General features: G+C 41.7%; 1 protein-coding gene and 1 long non-coding RNA gene across 3 annotated transcripts in view; one reads left to right on the top strand and one right to left on the bottom strand.

Moving 5' to 3' along the window:
• Nucleotides 1–25,921, top strand: part of LOC144582458 (uncharacterized) — an 85,201-nt gene extending 59,280 nt beyond the window's left edge. The window contains exons 2-4 of the long non-coding RNA XR_013535124.1: nt 23,962–24,076; nt 24,534–24,695; nt 25,700–25,921. This is a non-coding gene — a long non-coding RNA (uncharacterized LOC144582458). The remainder of the gene's footprint in view (nt 1–23,961; nt 24,077–24,533; nt 24,696–25,699) is intronic.
• Nucleotides 1–27,967, bottom strand: part of SPTLC3 (serine palmitoyltransferase long chain base subunit 3) — a 168,789-nt gene that overhangs the window by 19,192 nt on the left and 121,630 nt on the right. The gene's annotated exons all lie outside the window — the stretch shown is intronic.

Genomic DNA, 27,967 nt, shown 5'->3' with positions numbered 1-27,967 from the left:
GTCTCCAATTAAATAATTTTGGATCCTTCTTCTACATATTGCAGAGAAGACAGGGAAAGTCCCTACTCACATAAATAAGTGAATGAAACAATCTCTTATGTAGGCTTCTGGAGAGTATCCATAGGTATATATTTTGGATTTTCTGTGGAGGCTGTTGAGTGGAAAAGGAATAGGCTTTGGAATTAAGTGGAAATCAAACTCCGTCTAGACAGCCAAAAATCTAAAAATCTCTGTTTTAGCTTTAAATTACAGAGAAGCTTATCTTGCAGAAAAGTTGGGAGCAATCAAGAAGTGAATACAGAGAAAAGTGCTTAATTACTCTATCTGGCATTTGGTAGGTCCTTGAAAGGGGAGTTACCATTTTCTGCTGGACTGTAGTTCTCTGTAGCCTCAGTGCCATCTCACAGTCACTTGGAGAGCTTGGCAAACCTTATGTCCAGGTTGCACCCCAAATCCATTAAATCAGGATCTCTGGGGATGGGACCTGGCATGAGTTTTTTGTTTTGTTTTGTTTTGTTTTTGAGACGGAGTCTTGCTCTGTTGCCAGGTTAGAGTGCAGTGGCACGATCTGGGCTCACTGCAACCTCCGCCTCCCAGGTTCGAGTGATCCTTCTGAATAGCTGGGATTACAGGCATACATCATCATGGCTGGCTAATTTTGTATTTTTAATAGAGACAGAGTTTCTCCATGTTGGTCAGGCTGATATCGAACTCTCGACCTTAGGTGATCTGCCTGCCTCGACCTCCCAAAGTGCTGGGATTACTGGCATGAGCCACTTCAACTGACTGAGTTTTTTTTTTTTTTTTGAGACGGAGTTTTCGCTCTTGTTACCCAGGCTGGAGAGCAATGGCACGATCTCGGCTCACTGCAACCTCCGCCTCCTGGGTTCAGGCAGTTCTCCTGTCTCAGCCACCCAAGTAGCTGGGACTACAGGCATGTGCCACTGTGCCTGGCCAACTTTTTTTGTATTTAGTAGAGACAGGGTTTCACCATGTTGGCCAGGATGGTCTCTAACTCTTGACCTCGTGATCCACCCGCCTTGGCCTCCCAAAGTGCTGGGATTACAGGCGTGAGCCACCGCGCCCGGCCTGAGTTTTGGTTTTAACAAGGCTCACCCAACCAGACTGGTATGTCTCAGAAATAGCTGCCATTTCCAGTCCACCCCTAGGGCCGTGCATGCCCTTTGCTCGGTATCTGACTGCAGCCTGAGCTATGCTCCTTCGCTGGATGTGGCAAATAAAAAATGGGCATATGTGGTAGTCTCTTGTTTGGCCTGATTACTGCCCAGCAGTTCCTGAGCGCTCCGGTTCCTGAGATACCTTTTGTGGGGGTGATCTGCTCTCCCAACAGCTACGTGCTCTGAAGTGTTCACTCATCTTAAGATCAGCCCCACCCCTCTTACGAGGGTCGTTAAATCAAGGGTGAACCTATCCTGGCAGACAACCTGTCTGTTCCTGTTCTGTCTCTTCTGATTTCTGGCCTTGTTGGCTTGGGGGATAAGCTAGGTTAACGGAGGCCACAAATACTTTAACCTCCCCTCCAATGCTGTTAAAACAAAACCAGCTGTGTCAGGGGAAGAAAAACAAATAAAACACAAAGCCTCTTACTACAAAGCTTTGCAGTCCCCTAAGAAAAACAATGGTCAGTGGCATTTCCAAAAATATGTTTAGAACAACTCAGTCTTCTAGAGGGCCAGAAGGAATTACAGGCAGTGGAAACTACCAGAATGACCTGTGTTAAAGAAGGAAAATTTCTTCTCTGTCGAACCTTTGGCATGCACAAAAAGAGAAAGGCATTTTCCCTGTAATCCTAAGCAAAAGAGATGGATTTTAGGATGAGTTTGTGAGCCAATACCAGTGTCTTGGTCGATTTTCTGCAGACTTTGCAATCTCATTTTCTCACAGGAAATATGAGTACGCCCAGATGCCAGGGGATGACTTATTTTATTATTTCTCAGGCTTGAAAATATATGTCCAGAAATACACCCAGCTCAATCCCTCCTTAAATTATTTAGCACACGACCACTGTCTGGAGGACAGACTGCATGATCTCAAACATGCTCCTAGGCAGCACTGCTTAGAAAATGAGGTCCACATCTTTGGAGATGGGAATTCACTTTCCATAAAACATTTCTCGCAATTTAAGAAGTAAATATTTCTGAAACATTAACCCAGGGAAAATCAAATAGATATTAAAGAATGCCTGCAGTGGTCTAAGAATGCCTGATTTCCCCTGTCTCTCCCCACTTCTCTATCTGCCAGTTTACCCTGGGCTTTTTCCTTCGGCTTGGCAAAGGGGCAGGGGGTGATGGGGAGAGACCTTGGAGTAAAGTTTCAACATGGCAGCAGGAACCCAGCGTCTGTTATTTTAAGCCCTGGACACCAGACAGGACATTTTGTTTCCGACACACTCAGGGGCAGAGAGATCTCAGTAAAGATCAAGAGGCTACAGAGCAGCAAGAATCATAAGAATCACATTAGCGCTGACAAGCTTCCCCGTGGGGTGGAGAAAAGAGTGTTTGGAGTGGTTTGCTAAAAGGAATGCATGTTTTAATCAGGCACTGAAGCTCTCCCTGTTGATATCGGGATTCCAGAGTTACGGCATGTTTTATAGTCACATACACATGTTCCAAGAGCTCTTTGGGCCACTCAGTCTTGCCCCTGTGGAATGTGTACAGGAGCAGGCTGGACGTAAGGGGTGGCCTGCCGTTTGCATGGCCTGATTTCAAGGATCCTTGGAAGACACCTGCCTCCACCTCCCACCAGCTGCTCACATACACTGTTAGCTATTTAATCACCAAGCAAGGATGAGAATGGACATTTCTTATGCACCTACTGTGAGCCAGGAACTGGCTTTTTGGGCCCCCTTCACAGATGAGAAAACTGAGGTTTGGATATTATGAATGCCAGCTGACCCGGAAACTGACAGTGCCAAGGAGACCATCAAAGTTGGCTCTTTGGAAAAACTGGTAAACTCACTCATGATGAGGCATGAATTTCATCATTCATGGAGTCATACATTTCACAAACGAAAGGTACTCACTATGTACAGGAGCCCAGCCAGCTGCTGAGGTGGGAATAGACAATGAAAAAATTCTGAAACTGTTTGGAACAAACGATCTAACAAGAGACAAGGCAGATATCAAATAATATACAACGAAAAATAGGTGCCATGAGACAGATGTAGATATTTGCATAGTATTATTCCTTTCCAAATACTTAAAAAGTGAGTAAGATTTAATGTTACTTTGCATTTAAATAGCAATATTTTAGCAAGTCACTAATTATGAAATTTTACACATTAAATGAGGTAATTTGGGAAGCCAAGGGCCTTCTGGGAGCCCTTGTAAATCAGTGATTCTTTTTTTAAATTTTAGGTTTGGGAGTGCATGTGAAGGTTTGTTACATATGTAAACACATGTCGTGGGGGTTTGTTGTACATATTATCTCATCACCCAGGTATTAATCCTCACACCCAATAGTTCTCTTTTCTGCTCCTCTCCCTTCTCCCACCCTCCCCCTTCAAGTAGAACCCAGTGTCAGTTGTTTCTTTGTTTATTTTCATAAGTTCTTATCCTTTAGGTGCTTTTTATAAGTAAGAACATATGGTATTTGGTTTTCTGGTCCTGTGTTAGTTTGCTAAGGATAATAGCCTCCAGCTCCACCCATGTTCCAGCAAAAGACATGATCTTGTTCTTTCTTGTAGCTGCATAGTATTCTATGGTGTATATGTACCACATTTTCTTTATCCCGTCTGTCATTGGTAAAGATTTAGGTTGATTCCATGTCTTCACTATTGTGAATAGTGCTACAAGGAACATTCACATGCATGTGGCTTTATAGCAGAATTATATATATTTGTCTGGGCACATATCCATTAATGGGATGGCTGGGTCAAATGGCAGTTCTGCTTTTAGCTCTTTGAGGAAACACCATACTGCTTTCCGCAATGGTTGAACTAATTTACACTCCCACCAACAGTGTGTAAGTAATCTCTTTTCTCTGCAACCTTACCAACATCTGTTGTTTCTTCACGTTTTGGTAATAGCCATTCTGAGTGGTGTGAGAAGTTATCTCATTGTGGTTTTGCTTTGCATTTCTCTAATGATCCCTGACATTGAGGGGTTTTTTCATATGCCTGTTGGCTGCTTGTATGTCTTCTTTTGAGAAGTGTCTATTTATGTCCTTTGTCCACTTTTTAATGGGGCTATTTTTCTCTTGTAAATTTGTTTAAAAGTTCCTTATAGATGCTGGATACTAGATCTTTGTTGGATGCAGAGTTTGCAAAAGTTTTCTCCCATTCTGTGGGTTGTCTGTTTAGGGTGTTGATAGTTTCTTTTGCTGTGCATAAGCTCTTAAGTTTAATTAGATCCCACTTGTCAATTTTTGCTTTTGTTGCAATTGCTTTTGGCATTTTTAAAAAATGAAATCTTTGCTTGTTCTTATGTCCAGGATAATATTGCCTAGGTTGTCTTCCAGGGTTTTTATAGTTTTGGGTTCTACATTTAAGTCTTTATCTTGAGTTGATTTTTGTGTATGGTGTAAGAAAGGTGTCCAGCTTCAATCTTCTGCATATGGCTAGCCAGTTATCCCAGAGTCATTTATTAAATAGGGAGTCCTTTCCCCATTACTTGTTTTTGTTAAGTTTGTTGATGATCAGATGGTTGTAGATGTGCAGTCTTTTTTCTGAGTGCTCTGTTCTGTTCCATTGGTCTATGTACCTGTTTTCTTACCAGTATCATTGCTGTTTTGGTTACTGTAGCCTTGTAGTACAGTTTGAAGTTGTGTAACATGATGCCTCTGGCTTTGTTCCTTTTGCTTAGAATTGCCTTAGCTATTTGGGCTCTTTTTTGATTCCATATGAATTTTAAAATTGTTTTTTCTAGTTTTGTAAAGAATGTCATCAGTAGTTTGATAGGAATAGAACTGAATCTGTAAATTGCTTTGGGTAGTATAGTTATTTTAATGATGTTGATTCTTCCTATCCATGAACATGGGATGTTTTTTTCATTTGTTTCTGTCTTCTCTGGTTTCTTTGAGCAGTGTTTTGTAATTTTAACTGTAGAGATCTGTTACCTGGTTAGCTCTATTCCAAGGTATTTTATTCTTTTTGTGGCAATTGTGGATGGGATTAGAACTGCTTTTCTAATTTGGCTCTTGGTTTTGCTGTTGTTGCTGTATAGGAATGCTAGAGATTTTTATACATTGATTTTGTATGCTGCAACTTTGCTGAAGTTGTTTATCAGCTGGAGGAGCTTTTGGGCCAGTACTATGGGGTTTTCTAGACGTAGAATCATGTTGTCTGCAGAGATAGTTTGACTTCCTCTATTCCTGTGTGGATGCCCTTTCTTTCTGTCTCTTGCCTCAAGATCAGTGATTCTTAACCAGAGAAACACACCAAAGTCTTCTGGAATTTTTTTTTAAAGAATACACATAGTTGGTCTCCCCCTGCAGGCCTCCCTCTGCAGACACTCTGCTCCAGAAGAACGAGTTTGGACCTTTCAGAAAAACTCACTGGGTAACTGTGGTGTGTACCCCCAGTTAAGAACCACTGCTGAAAGTAACAAATTATATTGTGTTTGTTGGTTCTCTAAAAATAATTATTGATTGTAACTGAAGACACCAGAGAATAATTCAGCCTCAAGGAATTTTGTGCTCAGTCAATGGATTTGTGCATCAGATTCCATCTGCCTCTATATCCATAGAGATGAGCAAGTCACTCATCCCTAAGCCTCAATTTACTGATCTGTTGAATGGGGATGATAGTAATAACTACTCCACCTATTTTCCAGGACTTTTGGAAGGATGATTGATTCAGTATCTGCTTACTTAGTACCTATTATTTGTAAATGGCTGCTGTGTTCAGTGGAAGATTAAAATATCAGTGTGTACACTATTTTCAAGAAGCTTATAAACTAGAAAAATTAATCATAATAGAAGATAGAAAATCAAGTGCCCAATAAAAAAAAGTACTCTGAGAGTTTGAAGAAGACCTAGAGATGGTAATTTAACATCTTATGCAAACAAGTTTTAGGGATGGGGAGGAGTGGAATAAGTATTTGCCTAGAACATTTGGGTTCCAGTTATGAGAAAGATCAATAGAGTCAGATCAAGCTAAAAATGCCACCTTGAGAGTCAGAATTTTTTTGGTGCGTATTAAAGACTGTTAGTGAACATGACATATTCTGAGGGGGGTTAGGAAGACAAAGCTCATAGTGTTTAGTGCATGGATCAGGATGAGGGAAAAACTGGAGGTAGCAAGACAAGCCAGGAAGCCAAGATAGCAGCAAATGTCTGAAACGGGTGAGGAGCTGTGTCAATAACTGTTCCAATTTGTTGCAAGAAGACAAAGGAGTTGGCAAAAGACAGATACTAGATTGAGCAATTGGGTTAATGTGGTTCCTTGAAAGGGCTCTGAGAAACCGTGCAAATGAAGGTGGCCACCAGGAAATCCCATCCAAGGCAGCTACCTGCAGAATTAAAACCTTTTGGTTTCCAGAGCTCTGCTAGGGGAGGATGCACTGAACAGGCCTCAGGGAGGGGGCCATTGGGAAAAATCCATGGGGAATCTTCCCACCCTTTTGCCTTGTGCCCAGGAAAACAATGACATCTCAGCCAAGCACTCTAATAGTGTGAACTCAATTTCCTGGGTTCAAAATCAACTCTACCATCTTGGGCAAGGTACTTCTCCTTTCTGTGACCTGTATTCTTCATTTGTAAAATGGCAAACGTGACAAGGATAAGAATAATAATGCCCACTTCATACTGTTATGAGGATTAAATATTAAGCACTTAGTAGGGTGTCTGACATATGTTGAGTGCTATAGAATACATACACGTACAGATGTATATATATATATACTTTCATTCACATTTATTTGAAAAATTCTATGGTTCACAAATGTTGAAAACTATTAATACTTTCATTCACATTTATTTGAAAAATTCTATGGTTCACAAATGTTGAAAACTATTAATTTGAACCGAGGACTCAACTGACAGATTTGGATTTGCTCTCTAGAACTGGGTCCCTCTGGTTAATGTAACTGACCTGCAGCTCCTCCAGCCAACCTGACCATCCTTGTCCCCTTCTTAGTCTTTTTGGTACCCAAGACGTGTCCTCTATATTTTCTATTTTTCAAAATTAAATGTTTATCAGAATAATTTTCATTCTCAATGCTCATGTTGAAGCAGATGATCATAGAGAATCTAACTACATAGAGTTCTCCTATTTTACAAAGGGCGCAAAGTTCACCAGTAATTAAGCCTTAATTAAGAGAGCCCTGATTAGGTTTTAGCTACAGGTGAATGTCTCTGAAGTTTTGAAAGAGATTCAAAGAGAAGAGGGTGGGGATTTAATGTGAGGGAGATTCTCCATTGCTGGCTTTGAGGATGGAGGGGCCCTTATGGGATGCAAACAGCCTCTGGAGAGTGTTCCCACTGATAGCCAGAGAGGAAAGAGGACCTCAGTCCTACAACCCCAAAAGACTGGATTCTGTCGCAGTCACATGAGCTTGGAGGAGGTGGCTGAGCTCCAGATGAGAGAGCAGCTGCTGATGCCTTGATTTGAGCATTATGAGAATCTGAGCAGAAAATACACTGTGCCCAGACTCCTGGCCCAAGGCAACTGATACACTCAATGGGCATTATTTTAAGCCATTAAGTTTGTGGTAATTTGTAATGCAGAAATAGAAAGTGAATACATTCTCTCTAGCCCAGACCCACAAGCTGGGATTCCTCAGGCACAAATCCACCTGCCTAATCCTCCCCAGCTGTAGGAAGGAAAAACAAAGGCCAGTGTGGAATACCAGCTCCCCTTCACCCTGGAAGATGCTACAGATGGAATAATGTTCTTTCCTTTCCCAGTCGTACTGAACCAACATGGAATTCCATGTGTATTACATCACCACTCCCCTATCTCACAGTCCAACCACACAGAGGAAGCAAATGTGAAGAGGATGCCCCAGTAGGTCTCATGTAAAAGGATATCTTGTTTGTAGGATGGCTGGAAGGAAGTGGCCACACTATCCTTTGCCCCAGTGCCATCTAAAAGACACACAGATTCTTTTTACATTCTTTATAGGGAACTTTTTAAAGGACTCAAGTCAACTGCAGAATTTAGTGAGCTTTCATAAAAGTCTACCCTTGGCTAACTCTTTGGATAAAATAAATGAAGAGGCAGAAGGTTCTTGAACAGTTTGCCAGCTATTTCTGCACTAGTAGGCAAACTTTCCCTCCTAACCAGGGTTCAGTTCATTGGCTATTTTAGCACTTATTGGACAAACCCAAGTTGTCATACATGAAGGTAAGCAGCAACAGCAAGGTAGAGAGGCAATGTCCGTCACCTTGATTGCTAACGCTGACCTTAGGTCCACACACACAAAAAGACCAGGTGGAACTTTTTTGCCCCCCAGCACAGGTGATTAATCATGGACTGAGGCCCTGAAGTGAAAGCCAGTGGAGCATAGCACCAACATCTGTTTTGTATTAGCTGTTGCTGAAATACCAGGGGCCTGGAACCATTTAGAAAATGCAGCTCTCCATGCCCTCAGCCTCTTTTGGTCTCTCTAGCTGGCAACCAAGTGGCAAATATATTTCGAAAGCAGAAGTTAGCTCCTCTGTCAATAATGCAAGCAGACTTCATGCCGGGGTCCTCGAACAGTACATTTTGGGTGGAATTCTCTGTAGATGCCTCTTGTATTCATTGAGGATCTTAGAAAAATGGAACAAACAACATGTCCTGGCTGATCGGATGGAGAGAAAAAAAATTGTAGGAAACCAGTTTTGTATTCACCGAACTTCCTCTCAAGGTAGACACAGAAGCATGAGAAGACTTTTTAAAACCAGGTGTGAATTATCATGGTTTTATCACCCACATCACAGTCCTTTTTGCTTTTCATTCCATCTTTCCCACAGAAGAGACAGAATCTGAGTGAAGAGTAAATAAATCTGCAATAATAGCCACAAGTTAATTTTGACGATGTGGACGAATAGTGTAGCTTGCGGCTCCAAACAGTTTGCAATGAAGATAATAAACAGGAAAGAGAAAATTCCTCTCTTAAGAGCTAATTGCTATCACCCAGTGTACTCCTTTCTTTCTCCGCTTGGTGCCCTAAATCTTCTCACTTAGTCCTGTTTTAAACCTATCAGACTCAAGTGTAAAAATATGTGTATCGTGTTGCAGGGACCAGAGCAAAGGTTGTAGGTCACAGCTGGAAGGGGCTGGTGTCACTTTCTCCCAGTCCACATTGGGTTAGGGGCAGGGTCAATACCTCACCTGGAAATCTCATGATGAAGTTTCACAAATAATCAGAGTAAACGAAATAATTCACATAAAGTGATTTAACAGTGAGGCTTGGTTATATTTTAGTACACATACATTGTACTTTAAGTATCATTCTTCTTTCCTTTATCTTTTCTCTGTGAAAGGTAAATAGAAATGATTGAAATTCAAAAATTAACAAAGTTACTTAAAAGACCTTGACATGTAATCAACTTTTTCTCTTAATAACTGAATAGAAAATAGAAATTTAAACTTTAGATTTTTTTTGAAAAAATCCTAGATACACTGTAGAATGAATTATCTGTCATGAATTTGCCCACCTAGACATAACAGAAGCAAACAGATTTTAGGGCTTTCAAAAGTAGAAACAATGCAAGTGATGTTAATCAGAATCATATTTTAGTATTAGCTCAATCCTGATATGAAGTCTCTAGTTTTATTTCTCTATCTGGGCTCAGAATTCAGTCTCGTGTCTGGTTACCTTAGTCAGTCAAGGGCTGGGTGCTAATGTGATGAACCTCAGAGTTTGATGTCTGTTCAAATTTATTAGCTTCCTTTGAGTCTACAGCCCCAAAAGTACCCAAGGAGAGCTGAGCGAGTGACTGTGGAATCAAACTGTTTCAATTCAAAGAATTAGCCTAATCAGTTCACGTTTTCGAATCGCAATTTTTAATTTTCTGATAATGATGTCATTTTCTGCCTCATCACATCCCCACTTCCAAGGATAAACTAGTCCTCAATGTCTGTGTGGTACTATTTCCAGTATATTCGTTTTCCCCGGCATGACTTCCAGAGCTACTCCAATTTTATGTCATTTTAATTTCTTCTGAGGAATTATTATCCTCACGTTCCATTTTCAGCTTCCAGAAAGTACACAGCTTTGGGGAATTGAGCAACAGAATAACAGCAGTGATGATCAATACCTGCCATGTGCTAGGAATGAGTTCTGTGAAAAGAAAACAGAAGTACTTGTACGAGCCAGACTAGCAGCTCTGAGAGTCCCTGTAAAGGGAGGAGAGATCTGTCTTCAGTCCTTTAGACTTTCTTTTTCTTTTGTTCTTAGCTACTTTTATTCTATTCCAGGTTAAGAGTTTATTTATGAAGTCAATAAGAAAAGATTTGGAAACTGTCTAAAGTACACACTGTCTTACTACAGTATATATCCATCAGAAAGTCTGAGGGAAGAATGTCCCGGGTGGAGGTTAAGTACTGAAGCAAAGTCTGGTTCCTGCTCACCAAACTCATTTACTCTCCGAGGCACATGGTTAACTCCATTACCCAGGTTCCTCTGTGGTGAGGCAAAATCATGTGACCGAGTCAGCCAATTGAATGTGGGCAGAAATGCAATGTGTCTTTCAGCCAAGGCCCTTGAAAATGACACAGGCACAGTTCTTCATGCTCCTTATCCCTTTGTCAGCAACTTTGGAAACTACATGTTGAAGCTGGAGGAGCTACAAAATGGAAGGAGACTGGATTCGGGAAGAGAACTGTCTTGCCCAACAGAAACACCAATTTTGGTCTTTATATTAAGAGAAAATGAATTTCTATTGTGTTAAGCCATGGATTTGTTAGCATTTGTCTGTTACAAGTAACATACCTTAACCAATACCAATCCCACAAAGAAGGATACTACAAAAAATTTCAAAGATTCAAAATCCCAGTACCCCTTTATCTTTTATTGTCTGTATGGTGTGAAAAGAAACTCAAATTTTCCTGTGGGAGTTTCAATTTCTCAACATGTCTTTATTAGTCACCATGTAATGTCATAAAAACATAGTTTCTTGGTTGAAAAACATCCTAAGTGCAAATCATTATTAAGCTGGAGGAGGAGAAGGGGGGAGGATGGAAAATGTCATTTTGGATGCTTGAGAATCAAGCTACCCTCCGCTGCTTTAGAAATGTACTCAACTTGGACAGAGGGGATTAGCTGTTGCCCAGCACCTGCTGATTGCTGTGTATGAAAAAGTCAAATGCACTTTCAAGCTTCAGATTGTGTCTCCACAGGAAACTTTAAGTGAGGGATTCAACTAACTGCTTGATAATGAGGAAAAGCTCCATTTTTGCTTCTGCTATTTAAGTAGCACTGGCTTGAATTATCCAGCATGCTTAGCTCTCCTCCATATCTGATGGAGGTGTCTCTGCCCTCACGGTACTTGTATTCTTCTGGCAAAAACAGATACTAACCCAGAAGGAAAATTTATAATCAAGAAGGTTAATAAGTGCTATAAAGAAAAATGATACCGACTGAGGGGGTGGACTGAGTAACTCACAGGAAAGAGGACAATATTTTAGAAAGGTTGTTTAGGGAAGGTCCTCCTGAGTTGGTGGCAAGAACTAGAAGGGTCACTCCAGCATGAATCCCCAAGCTGTCCTGAGTCGAGATTTCCTCTGGTCTCAAGTTTGGGCTCTATACCTGTTCTGGGAGATGAGCTGAAGGTGCAGAAAGCTCGGGGGCACATATGTTTGGGGTCAGGAGCAAGGAAGGCCTTTGTGGTGAAGGAGCAAACATGAAGGAAGGCTGCAAGTCTGGGACATCCAGGAACTGGATTGCTTTCTTTAATTTTGTAGAGAGATTCTCTTTGTTTGCAAGGATAAGAACAGTTTGACCAGCAATAGCTGTTTACTTATCTATGTCTTTAAACATGATCTGACCTACTTCAACTAACAGAATATATGCTTTCTTTCCCAGGGTGCAGAAACCAAATTGTCATCTTAGCGTCTCTGATGTTCTCTTGTAGAACCGGGGCTTTTACAATGAAGGAACAGAACACTGAGTTTTGATTTGAGAATAAGGGACATCATCATAAAATATAACACTATGTAGCCAAATATATTATTATATATGAGATATTATAACACCATAATTTAATCAAACATGAATTAAAAATCCATCAGTTCTCCAGTTCAAGAATGAAGAGCCTTCTCCCAGAGGCCAAAACCCAAAGGAAAAGAGGAGAGCCTCCCATTAGCTGAAAGCCTTCATTCCCCAACCCCGCTAAAGGCAGCATGTGATGTGCACATAGATTCTACAGCCAAGCTAACAACTTCCCCACAGATAGAAAGCTCTGAGTGCTTCCCCAGTCATCCAAGAACTAAAGCCCTCAGCTAGGGAGCATTTCTATTGAATATTTCCTCCTCAGCTCTTGGTCTGATAGCAATTAGTTTCTAAAGGGTAAAGAAAGTCCAGACTGAGGAGGAATTACTTGTACCAGCACAATGGTTGGGGGACTTAGCTGTGATTTGCAGCCTCAATTTCCCCATCCTTCTCTTACTGGCGTTCTTACTAAAGCCCACCAAGACCTGGCTTTCCATTCTGTGATAGGCTAGTTAACCTTTTTCTTCCTATGGAAAGTGGAGAACTGAAGTAATTATCTGGATAGTATCTGTTTAATTAATAATATCCAAGATAATTAAAAGGATAATAGTAACAGTGTAACTATGACCTTTTATGCAGCAATAATCTTGAATACTATAATGAGAAAACATAAAATTAAAAAGAAAATATTGCATTATTTCATCCTACCAAATTTCTCTCTCTCTCCCCCCCATATATATATATATATATATTTTTTTTTTTTTTTAACATGGGGTCTCATGCTGTCGCCCAGGCTGGAGTGCAGTGGTTTGATTTCAGCTCACTGCAACTTCTGCCTCCCAGGCTCAAGTGATCCTCCCACCTCTGCCTCCTGAGTAGCTGGGACCACAGGTGTGTACCACCACCTCCATCTAATTTTTTGTATTTTTTGGTAGACAGGGTTTTGCCAGGTTGCCCAGGCTGGTCTCTGATTTCTGAGATCAGGTGATCCACCTGCCTTGGCCTCCCAAAGTGCTGGGATTACAGGTGTGAGCCACCACACCTGGCCAAATTCCTCTATTTCTGAGGTTCTTACATAGTTATTGTTTTCCAGGAAGAACACAATTCATTACTTCATTTTAATTTTATCTTTAGTTTTCTCCTACCTTTTCTTCCAGACACATTGTCCCCTCCCCTGTTTTACCACCCAGAAACTCCTTCAGTTTAAGGGCAGAGAGGGACATGTGTGACTTTGAAGAAAAATAGAGAATTTCATTTTTCCTAAACTTATCATGTAAGTTTAGGTGTTATTAACAGTGATGCAGGTGTATTCTACTGAAGTCAGATATTACACATTAGTAACTGAAATTCTGTATGCCTTTTCTCTTGTAAGTTTCCTTTAGTGTTTTCCTTTCTACAGGCATTACCTGCCACTTGATTGAAAATGAATCAAGTATTTTTATGCACGTGATACAAGATGTGGTTTTGTGATTCAAAAAGTTGGGGATGATCCCACCAGCCTGGCACTGAGGTAATAGCTGAGAGAGAAACTGATTAAATCACAGACATTGTGATTTTTCTTAGAGCCATTCTGGTGAAATTAGGAATGAACTAGTTAATGGAGTATTCCAAATTTAAGTGCTGGCCTATTCCTATGCTAGAATTGTTCCGACTATTCCTGCCTCTGGTTAAGTGTCCTATTCAAGGGACTTAATGTTACATAAAAATTCTAAAGTATTTAAACAGATCTTCAGATAAGTGGGTCTGTAGATCTAAAAACATTAGCTAGTAGACAAAGCAAGTGTTTGATAAGATACATAGTTGCCATTTCATCCTGACATGAAATGGAAAATATAACAAGAACCTTAATATCTAATATTCAATAGCTGCTTCAGGTTAAGCAGATTATCTTTTTTTCAAAAAACCTTGCCAATTTCATTTTAACAGCATGTCATCAAAATTGTAAGGATCCTGGGAGGAAGATGAACAGCCAAAAAGGAGGGTGATAATTTAATTATAGCACAAGTTAAGCAGATCTCACATAATTAAAGGAGAAGCCATTCTGAGATGGGAGTATGGAATATTTTGTCATGAGTCATCCTATGTTGCCCATTGTGGATTTTTTTTCATCAATTTGATCCTACCTATTGAAGATACACTGAAGAGACAATTTAAGAAATTATTATACGTGCTACCCAATTTATACCAAGGGATAGCAGTTTTAAGAGAAATGGCAGTATCCCTGTCAGATGTCTGCTATCAAGTCAAACAATAACATGCATGTTGTGACCATGAACTCTTAATGACTTTACATACTTCAAAAAGTTACATGAAAGCACAGGCTTAGGGAGGCACATGCATGCCATGAGCAAAACGCTCTTTCCCATTCCTGATGCCAAAGTGGTCATGGGGACTGGAGGACAGGCAATGTGCTAGTAGTAATTGAGTGGGCAGCGTTGATGTTTTGGTTTAAACAGAGGTTTAAAGAAGTGGATCCAAACACGTTTCATGCTTTTCTCATCTGGGGTTTTTCTTATTCTTCTGCCTGCTCTTCTTCCTTCCTTTTTGCTAAGTCCTTTACCGTTGTTTGCATTTGCCAGAATTCCATCCTCTGCTTGCTTTCCTTCTCCCTCTACACAGATCTGTTTCTTTTCTGTTACGTAGAAACATGGTTATCAAATTTGAGCCTGCACCAGAATCTCCTGGAGGAATGGTTAAAACAGCTGATTCAGAAATGTTTTTTTGCAGTTCTAGTAAGCCCCAGGTGACAGTGCTGCTGCTGGACAAGGGACCACCCTTTGAGAACCACTGCTGTATGATGACCTTGCAGTCACTCTCTCCCTTCGGTCAGGCACTCCTATCGTCATGAAACATTAAATTATGGCTGGGGTCATGTGAGGAACCTTCCCCAACATCAGTGACTCTATGATAAGCAGATCGGCATAATGAGTAAAACTAGACATGCCTGCAGACAAGAATTATAAGGAAGAGGTTGTCCTTGATGAGCAAGTTCAGTTACTCACATGACTGATATTAAGTATTCAGGATACAATCCAAGCCTTTGATGAAAAGGTGGCCCTGAGCAGATATTTTGTTAGCATCTGCATCATGGCAAAACTAGGACTTAACACATTTCTTTCTAATTCAACTTGAAAGTATGTATTGAAGGCCTATGATGTGTCAGGAACTGTATGGATTATTATATGGTAGATGCACCTGTTCATGGTGTATGCACCTGACCATGAGAACTTAAGCATTTCCTGAGAATGGCCCTGCATGGCAGACACACCTGAATGTGTGTTCACAGTTCTGGGCATGGCCAACTGTAGATACATTCCTTAACTATGACGAACATCTGAGCCCCCGGCTTGTCCGGTGGGATGCTTGCTATACAGGGGATTGAGGCCCTTTGTTCTGGGTTGACTAAAGGTTGCCAGGTGGAGATTGTTAGGGAAAGGATGTTAAGTGAAAATGCTACATGAACGACATGCTTTTCTTTTTTCTTTTATTTATTTATTGCATTTTAGGTTTTGGGGTACATGTGAAGAACATGCAAGATAGTTGCATAGGTACACACATGGCTGTGTGATTTGCTGCCTTCCTCCCCTTCACCCATATCTGGCATTTCTCCCCATGCTATCTCTCCCCAACTCCCCCCCACGCTGTCCCTCCCCTATTCCCCCCAATAGACCCCAGTGTGTAGTGCTTCCCTCCCTGTATCCATGTGTTCTCATTGTTCATCACCCACCTATGAGTGAGAACATGCAGTATTTGATTTTCTGTTCTTGTGTCAGTTTGCTGAGAATGATGTTCTCCAGGTTCATCCATGTCCCTACAAAGGACACGAACTCATCGTTTTTGATTACTGCATAATATTCCATGGTGTATATGTGCCACATTTTCCCAGTCAGTCTATCATTGATGGGCATTTGGGTTAGTTCCAGGTCTTTGCTATTGTAAACAGTGCTGCAATGAACATTCGTGTGCATGTGTCTTTATAGTAGAACGATTTATAGTCCTTTGGATATATACCCAGTAATGGGATTGCTGGGTCAAATGGAATTTCTATTTCTAGGTCCTTGAGGAATCGCCACACTGTCTTCCACAATGGTTGAACTAATTTACACTCCCACCAGCAGTGTAAAAGTGTTCCTATTTCTACACATCCTCTCCAGCATCTGCTGTCTCCAGATTTTTTGATGATCACCATTCTAACTGGCATGAGATGGTATCTCAATGTAGTTTTGATTTGCATTTCTCTGATGACCGGTGATGATGAGCATTTTTTCATATATTTCTTGGCCTTATGTATGTCTTCTTTTGTAAAGTGTCTGTTCATATCCTTTGCCCATTTTTGAATGGGATTGTTTGTTTTTTTTCTTGTAAATCTGTTTGAGTTCTTTGTAAATTCTGGATATCAGCCCTATGTCAGATGGGTAAACTGCAAACATTTTTTCCCATTCTGTTGGTTGCCGATTCACTCTAATGACTGTTTCTTTTGCTGTGCAGAAGCTGTGGAGTTTGATTAGGTCCCATTTTTCTATTTTGGCTTTTGTTACCAATGCTTTTTGTGTTTTGGTCATGAAGTCCTTGCCTACTCCTATGTCCTGAATGGTTTTGTCTAGATTTTCTTCTAGGGTTGTTATGGTGCCAGGTCTTATGTTTAAGTCTTTAATTCATCTGGAGTTAATTTTAGTGTAAGGTGTCAGGAAGGGGTCCAGTTTCTGCTTTCTGCACATGGCTAGCCAGTTTACCCAACACCATTTATTAAACAGGGAATCCTTTCCCCATTGCTTGTTTTTGTCAGGTTTATCCAAGATTGTATGGTTGTAGATATGTTGTGTTGCCTCCAATGCTTCTGTTCTGTTCCATTGGCCTATATCTGTGTTTTTGTACAAGTACCATGTTGTTTGGATTACTGTAGCCTTGTAGTATAGTTTGAAATCCAGTAGTGGGATGCCTCCCACTGTGTTCTTTTTACTTAGAACTGACTTGGCTATGCGGGCTCTGTTTTGGTTCCATGTGAAGTTTAAGGTGGTTTTTCCAATTCTGTGAAAAAGGTCATTGGTAGCTTGATGGGGATTGTGTTGAATCTGTAAATTACTTTGGGCAGTATGGCCATTTTCACGATATTGATTCTTCCTAACCATGAACATGGAATGTTCCTCCATCTGTTTGTGTCCTTTCTTATTTCATTCAGCAGTGGTTTGTAGTTCTCCTTGAAGAGATCCTTTACGTTCCTTGTTAGTTGTATTCTTAGGTATTTTATTCTCTTTGTAGCAATTGTGAATGGCAGTTTGTTCTTGATTTGGCTGTCTTTAAGTCTGTTATTGGTGTACAGGAATGCTTGTGATTTTTACACATTGATTTTGTATCCTGAGTCTTTGCTGCAGTTGCTTACCAGTTTCAGGAGTTTTTGGGCTGAGACCATGGGGTCTTCTAGATATACTATCATGTCACCTGCAAATAGAGACAATTTGCCTTCCTCCTTTCCTATTTGAATACCCTTTATTTCTTTCTTGCCAGATGGCTCTGGCTAGAACTTCCAGTACTATATTGAATAGGAGTGGTGAGAGAGGGCATCCTTGTCTACTGCCAGATTTCAAAGGGAATGCTTCCAGTTTTTGCCCATTCAGTATGATATTAGCTGTTGGTTTTTCGTACATAGCTTTTATTATTTTGAGATACATTCCATCAATACCGAGTTTATTGAGGGTTTTTAGCATAAAGGGCTGATGAATTTTGTCAAAGGCCTTCTCTGTGTCAATTGAGATAATCACGTGGTTTTTGTTTTTGGTTCTGCTTGTGTGGTTAATTATGTTTATAGACTTGCGTATGTTGAACCAGCCTTGCATCCCCAGGATGAATCCTACTTAATCATGGTGGATAAGCTTTTTGATGTGCTGTTGCAAGTGGCTTGCCAGTATTTTATTGAAGATTTTTGCGTCTATGTTCATCATGGATATTGGTCTGAAGTTTTCTCTTCTCATTGAGTCTCTGCCGGGTTTTGGTATCAGGATAATGTTGGTCTCATAAAATGATTTGGGAAGGATTCCCTCTTTATGGATTATTTGGAATAGTTTCAGAAGGATTGGTAATAGTTCCTCTTTATGTGTCTGGTAGAATTTGGCTGTGAACCCATCTGGACCTGGGCTTTTTTGTGTGTGGTAGGCTCTTAATTGCTGCCTCAACTTCCGATCTTTTTATTGGTCTATTCACAGTTTCGACTTCTTCCTGGTTTAGGCTTGGGAGGACACAAGTGTCCAGGAATTTATCCATTTCTTCCAGGTTTACTAGTTTATGTGCATAGAGTTGTTTGTAATATTCTCTGATGATGGTTTGAATTTCTGTGGAATCTGTGGTGATTTCCCCTTCAGCATTTTTTATTGCATCTATTTGGTTATTCTCTTTTCTTTTTTATTAATCTGGCTAGTGGTCTGTCTATTTTGTTGATCTTTTCAAAAAACCAGCTCTTGGATTTATTGATTTTTTGAAGGGTTTTTTTTGTGTCTCTATCTCCTTCAGTTCTGCTCTGATCTTAGTTATTTCTTGTCTTCTGCTGGGTTTTGAGTTTTTTTGATCTTGCTCCTCTAGCTCTTTCAACTTTGACAATAGGGTGTCAATTTTGGATCTCTCCACTCTTCTTATATGGGCACTTATTGCTATGTATTTTCCTCTAGAGACTGCTTTAAATGTGTCCCAGAGATTCTGGCATGTTGTGTCTTCGTTCTCATTGGTTTCGAAGAACTTCTTTATTTCTGCCTTCATTTCATTGTTTATCCAGTAAGCATTCAAGAACCAGTTGTTCAGTTTCCCTGAAGCTGTGTGGTTCTGAGTTAGTTTCTGAATCCTGAGTTCTAACTTGATTGCACTATGGTCTGAGAGACTGTTTGTTATGATTTCAGTTGTTTTACACTCGGTAAGGAGTGATTTACTTCCAATTATGTGGTCAATTTTAGAGTAGGTGTGATGTGGTGCTGAGAAGAATGTACATTCTGTGGATTGGGGGTTGAGAGTTTTGTAAATGTCTGTCAGGTTTGCTTGTTTCAGGTCTGAGTTCAAGTCCTGGATATCCTTGTTAATTTTTTGTCTGGTTGATCTGTCTAATATTGACAGTGGAGTGTTAAAGTCTCCCACTATTATTGTGTGGGTGTCTAAGTCTCTTTGTAAGTCATTAAGAACTTGCCTTATATATCTGGGTGCTCCTGTATTGGGTCCATATATATTTAGGATCGTTAGCTCTTCTTGTTGTATGGATCCTTTCACCATTATGTAATGTCCTTCTTTGTCTCTTTTGATTTTTGTTGCTTTAAAGTCTATTTTATCAGAGATGCGAATTGCACCTCCTGCTTTTTTTTGCTCTCCATTGGCTTGCTAAATCTTCCTCCATCCCTTTATTTTGAGCCTTTGTGTATCCTTGCATGTGAGATGGGTTTTCTGGATACAGCACACCGATGGGTTTTGGATTTTTATCCAATTTGCCAGTCTGTGTCTTTTGATTGGTGCATTTAGCCCATTTACGTTTAGGGTTGATATTGTTATGTGTGAATGTGATACTGCCATTTTGATGCTAGCTGGCTGTTTTGCCCGTTAGTTGATGCAGATTCCTTATTTTGTTGATGCTCTTTACGATTTAGTATGTTTTTGGAGTGGCTGGTACTGGTTGTTCCTTTCTATGTGTAGTGCCTCTTTCAGGAGCTCTTGTAAAGCAGGCCTGGTGGTGACAAAATCTCTGAGTACTTGCTTGTTCACGAAGGATTTTATTTTTCCTTCACCTATGAAGCTTAGTTTGGCTGGATATGAAATTCTGGGTTGAAAGTTCTTTTCTTTAAGGATGTCGAATATTGGCCCCCACTCTCTTCTGGCTTGTAGGGTTTCTGCTGAGACATCTGTGAGTCTGATGGACTTCCCTTTGTGGGTGACCCGACCTTTCTCTCTGGCTGCCCTTAGCATTTTCTCCTTCATTTCAACCCTGGTGAATCTGACGATTTTGTGCCTTGGGGTTGCTCTTCCTGCAGAATATCTTTGTGGTGTTCTCTGTATTTCCTGGACTTGAATATTGGCCTGCCTTCCTAGGTTGGGGAAGTTTTCCTGGATAATATCCTGAAGAGTATTTTCCAGCTTGGATTCATTTTCTTCGTCACATTCAGGTACACCTATCAAATGTGGATTAGGTCTCTTCACATAATCCCACAGTTCTTGGAGACTTTTTTCATTCCTTTTTGCGCTTTTTTCTCTAATCTTGCCATCTCATTTTATTTCATTGAGTTGACCTTTGACCTCTCATATCCTTTCTTCTGCTTGGTCAATTCAGCTGTTGACACTTGTGCATGCTTCGCTAAGTTCTCGTGTTGTGTTTTGAGCTCCATCAATTCACTCATCTTCCTCTCTAAGTTGTCCATTCTTGTTATCATTTCCTCAAATCTTATTTCAAGGTTTTTACTTTCTTTGTATTGAGTTAAAACATGTTCTTTTAGCTTATGGAAGTTTCTCATTACCCACCTTCTGAAGTCTGATTCTGTCATTTCATCACACTCATTCTCCGTCCAGCTTTGTTCCCTTGCTGGTGAGGAGTTGTGATCCCTTGTAGGAGGCGAGGTGTTCTGGTTTCGGGTGTTTTCCTCCTTTATGTGCTGGTTTCTTCCCATCTTTCTGGATTTATCCACCGGTCATCTGTGTAGTTGCTGATTTTCCGATTGGGTCTCTGAGTGGACGTCCAGATTGTTGATGATGAAGTTATTTCTGTTTCTTACATTTTCTTCTAACAGTCTGGCCTCTCTGCTGTAGGACTGCTGAGGTCCACTCCAGGCCCTGCTTGCCTGGGAACACCTGCAGCAGCTGCAGAACAGTAAGGGTTGCTACCAGTTTCTTCTTCTGCTATCTTTGTCCCAGAATGATGCCTGCCAAATGTCAGTCTGATCAGTCCTTTGTGAGGTGACTCTTTGGATATACGGGTGTCAGGGATCTGCTTGAGGAGACAGTTTGTACTTTATAGGAGCTCAAGTGCTGAGCTGTGAGCTCCATTGTTCATTCAGAACTGCTAGGCAGGTATGTTTAAGTCTGCTGCAGTAGAACTCATAAACCCCCCTTTTTTCCCCAGGTGCTCTGTCCCGGGGAGTTAGGGCTTTATTTATGAGTATCTATTGCACTTTCCTGCCCAGAAAGGAGGCAGCCTAGTCACTGCCTGCCTGCAGGGGCTTTGCTGAGCTGCTCTGGGGTCCGCCCTGCTGCTGTGGGCTCTGCCCTGCTGCCGTGTGTATTTCCCTGTAGTCCTGTTTATATGCATGTGGTTAGAACTGCCATGATGATGGTGGCCCGCCTCTGTAATGGCAGACTCTCTCTGTTATGGTGGGTTGCCTCAGCAACGGCAGGCTGTGTCAGCAATGGCAGACTACCTCCATAGGGGTGGAGTGCCTCGGTAATGGCAGACGCCCCTCCCCCATCAGGCTGCACCGTCCTGGGTTCAGCTGTGCTTGCTGTGAAACTCTCAACCCCGAGTGTTTCCAATTGCAGTTTTTTTTTTGTTTTTGTGGGGGTGGGACCCACCAAGCCTGATCACCTGGCTGCCTGTCTCAGAGCCCTTTTTAAAATAAGTTGAACGGTTGACTCTCTCCCAGGTGTTCCAGTTGCCTGCTGAAAGGGCGCTGGGATCTGTGTGATTTCCCTTGCGGTGACCCACTGTGCTGGCTGAAACAACGTCACTGCCCAGGAATCTCCTGGCCTGGCTTTATGTTTCAGCCCCGTTTAATCAGATGAATGTGCTAATATGCCTTCCCGGATCTCCAATTGCCAGTTTAACAGGGCAACCAGACCAGTGTATTTTGTATGGAGAACCGCTGCGCTGCAGCACCACCTGAAATAGCTGCGTTGGCTGAAACAGCCACGCCGGCCAAAACAGCCGTGCTGGCGTCCTGTGGGGCTCCTCCACCTGGGAGTCTCCTGGTCTGTGGGCAATAAAGATCCGTCTGGAAATGCGGCATCCACTCGCCCTCTGCGCTTTCACTGGTAGCTGCAATCCTGAGCTGCTCCTACAGCACCATCTTCTCTTCTTCCCATGCTTTTCATAAGTGGTGGCAGTTTTGTCCAGCCTACCATATTTGCATGTAACTTCCCCTCAATAAACCCCATATCTCATTTGCTGGCTCAGGGCCTCTTTTTTTTGCCTTTCAGCCCTGGTGCCACCCCTTATCTCGGTTCACTGCAGCCTCTGTCTCCAGGGTTCAAGCGATTTTCTTGCCTCAGCCCACAGAGTAGCTGGGATTACAGGTGTGTGCCACCATTCCCAGCTAGTTTTTGTATTTTTAGTAGAGATGGGGTTTTTCCCTTTTGGCCAGGCTGGTCTTGAACTCCTGACCTCAAGTGATCCACCCACTGTAGCCTCCCAAAGTGCTGGGAGTATAGGTGTGAGCCACTGCACCCGGCCTGATATGGAGATTTAATGGTTTCTATCCACAAGAAATCCAAAGCCATTAGTGTCTGATGGGAGAGAAAAAGTGACTATGGGGTCATTATGCAGCAGTGATTCTCAAAGGCTGGTCCCTGGACTAGCAGCAGCACCTGGGCTTGTTAGAATGCAGCAAGCATTTCCTGCAGAAATCTCTGGGGGTAGAGGGTCTGCAAACTGTTTTGGAAAGGAAACAGGTGATGGTACTTGTGCAGAGGGAACTGTAAAGAGAACAGAGTGTGGGATTCGGGCAAATACCAATAGGGAAAGAGGCCTGGCAGAAGAGAGAGGAAGAACAAATAGAAAAATAAGAGAAAAACCAGAAGAGGAGAGCATCTCTATAACTAAGACAGTTTTTGAAGACCATTTTCAAAGAAAGTAAATGATGCAGAGAGGTCAAGTTTAATCTGGCAGGGAAGCAGGAGAGTGCGTCTATAGGAGTGGCTTTAGAGAGAGCAGGATCCATGGAGCAAGCAGGCAGAGAAGAGGCAGGGGCAGGCGCAGGGGCTGGAAACTTCATGGAAAGGGCAGATGCGAAGCCAGCAGAATGGCTCACACTTTTGAGATTTGCTGCAATGGATGTGATGAGGCTTGGTGGCTGCTGGAAAAAGAAGGGGCAAGGGAAGTCTTTTTAGGATGAGACAAACCAAGAAGTGCAGGCTTGTGCAAAGAGGCTAGTGTCTTTAGAAGATAGGGAAAGAATCAAGCACAGAGATGTAAAAGAGATCAGAACTGTCTATTTGCTGAGATAAGAGGGATAGAGAGAAGAATTATTTTGATAAATATTTTTGGAATACCTATACTTGCCAGGCACTGTTCTCAGTGTAATAAATAAAATAGACAAAGTGCTTGTTCTCCTGGACTTTACTTTCCAGTGAGGGAAAACAGACAATAAGCAGATACATATACAATTAGTCAGGTATTCATAAATTCTATAAAGATTAAAGTGGCAGGGTGGGCTAGCTCACGCCTGTAATCCCAGCACTTTGCGAGGCTGAGGCAGGCAGACTACTTGAGGTCGGGAGTTTGAGACCAGCCTGACCAACATGGTGAAACCCCATTTCTACTAAACATACAAAAATTTGCTGGGTGTGTTGGCACACCTGTCGTCCCAGTTACTCAGGAGGTTGAGGCATGAGAATCACTTGAGCCTAAGAGGTGGAGGTTTCAGTGAGCTGAGATGGTACCACTGCACTCCAGCCTGGGTGACAGAGACTCTATCTCAAAAAAAAAAAGAAAAGATTAAAGCACGGTAAGGAGAATTAGAGCAACAGGAAGATTTGCTACTAGGATACAGCCACTTCCCTAATAAGGCAGATTTTCAGCAGAAAGGGGATGGCAGGGAGGGAGTGGGCCATGCAGATAGAGGTCAGAAGAGAAGTTCTAGAGGGACCAGCAAGTGCAAAGACCCTTCTGCAGGAGCTGCTCTCTGTGTTTTAGGAAAAGCAAGGATGTCGGCTGCCTGCAGTGTGCTGAGCAAGGGGAGAGGTGGCGGGACATATGGAAAACCATCTGCTGAGAAGCCGTGAAGACCACAGTCTGGACTCTATGCTGAGTAAGAAAAGATGATGGAAAGTTCTGAGCAGGGAAGTGACGTGGGTATGAGTTAGTTTTTCTTATCCATTTTGAAAAAGGTAATTTTTGGCTTCTGTGTGGAGAACAAACCATAAAAAGGCAAGGGCAGAAGTGGGGAGAATATTCAGGAAGCTACTCCAGGAATCCAGGTGAGAGGTGATAGAGAGAGTAGTGGCCGTGTGAGAAGCGACCTGATTCTGGATATATGTCAAATACAGGGTGCATGAGTTGCTAATAGAGTAGGAAGGTGTGATTTCTGAGAGAAACGGGAACTCCAGGGTGGGTAAAGCTATTGGAAAATTTGCGGATGTAATGGAAGAAAGCAGTGAGTTGAAACTACGATGTCTTTAGTGTTTAGTGTGTATCAGGCATCATGCTAAGTTTCTTGTCTGTATCACATCACTTAATTCTTCTAACAACCTTAATTTACAATGAAGGAACTGAGGCCAAGAGAGGGAAGATGACTTGCCACTCTTGGAGCAAATATCAGGCCAGGCACCGCTACAGAGTACACTCTGTGAATTAGCCACATCATACAACCTCTATCTTCTCTGAGAAATGGAAGTTTACCCAGAGGTGGAGAAAGAAGGTATAGGAAGGTAAGCTCAAGATTGGGAGTTCAAAAAAATGTTGACTGATTACTTGAAAAATGTTCATTAAAGATTTAAATATGAGTAATAAGATGATTTTTGACAATGCTTTCATTAGGGGAGTCAGTGTGGTTTGGGGCTCACCTTCCTGAGGCTATATGTGTGATGTCTAGTTAAGAAAATGACTGAGCTGCGATCTTTCTAGACCTTTCTAAAAGTCACCTCAATCACTGAGTGATCCGTTCCACTGCCACAACTGATGGGGAACAAATTCCCTGCTCCGAGTCCTATGAGATAAACATCTCCATGATCTTATTTAGCATAAACATTGACCTGAAATGGAGCAGGCTGGCAAGATGGAAGTTGAGTCATGACATATTTTTTTTTTTTTTTTGAGACGGAGTTTCGCTCTTGTTACCCAGGCTGGAGTGCAATGACACGATCTCGGCTCATGGCAACCTCCGCCTCCTGGGTTCAGGCAATTCTCCTGCCTCAGCCTCATGAGTAGCTGGGATTACAGGCACGCACCACCATGCCCAGCTAACTTTTTGTATTTTTAGTAGAGACGGGGTTTCACCATGTTGACCAGGATCATGACATATTTCTTAAGCTGAGTACTGAGTTTGACACTCAGAGGAATACCAAAATAATTCAAGACACATTTCCTGCCCTTAAGGGGCTTACGACATTGGCTTAGCTGAAAGACCACCCCACATCCATTAGGATGGAGAAATCAAATCTCCACTTTTGGGCCCACTGCACTGTTCAGAGTGACAGGTCAGGAGATTAAAAGGGTCTTGGTGTATATGGAATACACTCGCGGCCTGTAGCCCCTCAGCCTGTGTGCATTACCTCCACAAGCAGCCTGACTGCAGAGTGAAGATGGCTGTTTGTGCATGAACAGTGTCATTTCACTGGGACTGCTATTTCAGCTTTGAACCTTGGCATCGCAGGAACACTGACCTTATTCCTGCAGCATGCCTTTCTTTGAAGCATATGGCTTTGCATTGCAGATTAAAGTGAAGACATTCATCAAGGAACAGATCTGGCCAACCCGTCCCGAAACAAAGCCTTGAAAGGCCCCAATCACAGTGGCGTGGAGTGGCCTGAAGATGAAGGCTCAGAGCCCGGCTCTTCTTTCTCAGATCCTGAAAGGCAGCTCTTGTATGACACAGTGCATCCTTTGAGCTCTGGGCAACTTTACCCTGAGAGTGAGTCTTTCTCTGCAGAAAGGGGTAAGCTAATGCAATATTCCTGACCTGTCCCGCTCATTTGATTTAAAGCAGGCATTGTTGCAAATGAGGCCGGTGTGATCATTCACAGTGTGCCTTTGAAAGCTTCAAAAGATGTGTCAGGCAGAACCACCTGAAATTTGGCTGAAAATTCTGTCAATTTCTTTTTCTTCCACTTTCCTTTGTTTCTTTAAAAATAAAGTGTCCTGTATTTCTCCCTCATTCTCTTATCTTGCCTCTAAAAAAACCAGACCATACACGTAGCAGTCTCTGTTTTTTTTTTTCTCTCTTAAGATAACAAGAGGAGTAAAGTGGGAAGCTTTAACTGTGAGGTTAAAAAATAACCAAAGAATTCTTTAGGTATAAGGTGAGGAGAGAGAAGCAAGGGAAACGTCTCCTACCTCAGGGGAAGAAAAACTGCTGGCAGATGATTACTGAGGGGCTAATAATCATGTATTTAAATGTAATCTTTCTGCAGATCTTCCATTGTGATCAGATCAGCAGAGCGAGTTCTGTCTGTGAGGAAGTGGTCAACCAATCCGGAGGAGGGAAAGAAATGACTGTAAAGTTGTATACATATAAAGCAACTGATTTGGACAACATATACACCAAAAAACCCCGGAAATGAGGGAAAATGTTTGTTGAGACATAGGCTAATTTCTAGTATAACTTTTTCCTAGTCACTTATCTTTAAAACAAGACCAAAGAATAATTCTAGTCATTCTGAGACAATTCACTTAACTTGGAATTTTGCTTAAATCTCAAATAATTGATTTTCCATTAAGAAACACTTGAAGTTTAAGAAGGAATTAATATGGGTTTGTGGGAAGCCAGTGGTTCCAGACCAGTTTTTTCATACAGTGGAAAGCTTGTGTAGGAAAAGATGCCACTCTATATGGCTTCAATTTTAAGAGGGTAAAAGATACCTGTTTAGGACAGGCACAGTGGCTCACACCTGTAATCCCAGCACTTTGGGAGGCTGAGGTGGGTGGATCACCTGAGGTCAGGAGTTCAAGACCAACCTGAACAATATGGTGAAACCCTGTCTCTACTAATAATACAAAAAATAGCTGGGCATGGTGGCAGGTGCCTGTAATCTCAGCTACTGGGAGGCTGAGGCAGGAGAATTGCTTGAACCCAGGAGGCGGAGATTGCAGTGAGCTGAGATCATGCTGTTATACTCCAGCCTGGGTGACAAGAGTGAAACTTTGTCTCAAAAAAAAAAAAAAAAAAAAATTAGCTGGGTGTGATGGTGCACATCTGTAGTTCCAACTACTTGGGAGGCTGAGGGAGGAGAATTGCTTGAGTCAGGGAAGTGGAGGTTGCAGTGAGCCAAGAGCATGTCACTGCACTCCAGCCTGGGTGACAGAGCAAGACTTTGTCTCACATAAAAAAAAAACAAACCCAGAAAACAAAAAAGAAAAAAAGAACCTTCCCCCAAACAGGTACTTGTTTGTCCAATATTTGTATCCCTTAATTTACCCCCACCTCTTTTCAGGGGTATGGCCATATGACTTGCTTTGGCCAATAGATTGTAAGCATGGTGGTAAGTGTTACCTCTAGGCTAACCCTCCTGTTCTTTTTACCTCGGTAACCATAGAGGCCACGTGTTGAAATTATCAAGCCTTAATGTGAAAGCAGCCTGAGTCACTGCCTTCATGGATGAGCACCATATAGAGAGGTGACTGATTGGTATTAGATGTGATACAAGCAAGAAATACCTTGGTTTTGCTAAGCCACTGAGATCTACAGGGTTAATTTGTTATGGTGGCAAAACCTCCCTTATCCTGACTAATCCAGGATCTTAGAGGACATCTAGTCCTACTTCACTTCTGTCATAAGGATGCTTCCTACAGTGTCTCTGAGAAATGGTTCAAATACTTCTTGATCACCTCAGGAAAAACAGCAAAACACAGTAGCAAGCAATTCTATAACGCATACTAACACCTGTCTCCAGACACAATGTTAAATATTTTATACAGATTAATTTACCTACTTCTCACAAAAATCTTGACTCATAAATATTATTTTTCTCACTTTATATATGGA

Source organism: Callithrix jacchus, chromosome 5, assembly GCF_049354715.1.
Source record: "Callithrix jacchus isolate 240 chromosome 5, calJac240_pri, whole genome shotgun sequence".
Classification (NCBI taxonomy): Eukaryota; Metazoa; Chordata; class Mammalia; order Primates; family Cebidae; genus Callithrix; species Callithrix jacchus.
The sequence above is the reverse complement of the archived record's forward strand: the minus strand, read 5'-3'. Positions and strand labels throughout refer to the sequence as shown.